Here is a 1,579-nt window from a genome sequence, read left to right on the forward strand (position 1 = left end):
CGCTGTGGAGCAGAAGCTCTGAGCTGTCACAACGCGTCGCTCGAGCGCACACCCACACGCGACGATCCACCTGACGCCGCTCTGCCGCTATTTTTACACGCACTTATTTTATAGTTTTTTGGCGTATTCTGCACTGCCACCGACCAGAATAATGTTCTTCAGTGACGCCACTACTGAATTAACGTTCCACTTAATGTTTTAATCGCCTATTTCGCGTATAAACAGCACTGGTCTGTTCCCATACAAAATGTATGGGAGAGATTTCTTTCGCTTTTATCAGGCGAGCATCGTCCTGTTTCGTTAATATTTCACCATTCAGGGGTAGAAGGCACTAAAAGACACTGATTAAAACACTTTTTGGCCCTTTTCGCAAAGTTTTACACCCGAATTTTCCGCTTTTAACCGGAGCGACACAGAGGCACGTCCGAGCACTGCTATGACGCAAGCTCCACTTACAGGGATAACTGGCTTGTGGCCGCCAAGCGTTCATAGCGACGTGGCTTTTTGATCCTTCGATGTCGGCTCTTCCTATCATTGTGAAGCAAAATTCACCAAGCGTAGGATTGTTCACCCTTTCAAGGGAACGTGAGCTGGGTTTAGACCGTCGTGAGACAGGTTAGTTTTACCCTACTGGTGTGTGCTGTTTGCCGCTATCTTAACGGAATTCCTGTGCAGTACGAGAGGAACCACAGGTACGGACCACTGGCTCAATACTAGTTCGACCGGACTTTGGTATGACGCTACGTCCGCTGGATTATGCCTGAACGCCTCTAAGGTCGTATCCAATCCGAGCTGATAGCGCTTCTCAAACCCATTAGGTGATCGGAAGCTAGCGGGCTTAACAACCCTCCGAGATCCGTCGGTGCTGCCCCGCGCACACTGACGTCTCATCCCCGCTATAGCACTAGACTGAGCCGCAACGGGCGGGAGCACGCTGCACGTGGAAGTACCTTACCACAGGGAACCCTGGTGGCTGTGTTTCCGTCGACCGTGGATACAACTAGTTTCGACACCTTCGACCGCCCGCAAACGACGGGACTACAGGCTGGGAGCTGCGAGTTGTAGAGATGCGTTCGCATCGATCCTCTCAGGCGACCCATGCTTGCTGGTGCTCGCGTTCACTTTGGGAATGGAGTGTTCGCGAGAGTGATTGTTGTGTTGTGTGTGTACAGTTGGTGCTTGCGTGCACTCCCATAGTGGAGTGTTCGCGAGCTTAAAACGCTAAGTCCCGATTAATACTCTCCTCGCAACATTATGTGCGTGGCTCCACGCCAAGTGGGATTAGCGGTGCGAAACGCGATTGGTAAAGTCGATGGTGATGTGCGTACCAACAGGCGATTTGTTAAGTCAAATGCGAACTGTGGTGCAACAGGCAATGTGTGTTTATTATCAGGTGTTGTTGGAAGTCAATACGATTTGACTTTCAAAAATTTTTCTAAGTCCCGATTTTTTTTCTCGTCGAGTAACTACAATGCACTATTTCTATCGCAGCGGACTTGCGGTTCATGGCCTAAATGATCGCGAACGAACACGTATTCGCAAAAAAATTTTTGTATGAAAAAGTCACCACTTGGGTACC

At 49.6% G+C, this 1,579-nt stretch overlaps 1 pseudogene; it reads left to right on the forward strand.

The window, feature by feature from the left end:
• Positions 1–1,114, forward strand: part of LOC128308934 (uncharacterized) — a 6,650-nt pseudogene extending 5,536 nt beyond the window's left edge.
• The last annotated feature ends 465 nt before the right edge of the window (positions 1,115–1,579 follow it).

This window comes from Anopheles moucheti, assembly GCF_943734755.1.
Source record: "Anopheles moucheti chromosome X unlocalized genomic scaffold, idAnoMoucSN_F20_07 X_unloc_7, whole genome shotgun sequence".
Classification (NCBI taxonomy): Eukaryota; Metazoa; Arthropoda; class Insecta; order Diptera; family Culicidae; genus Anopheles; species Anopheles moucheti.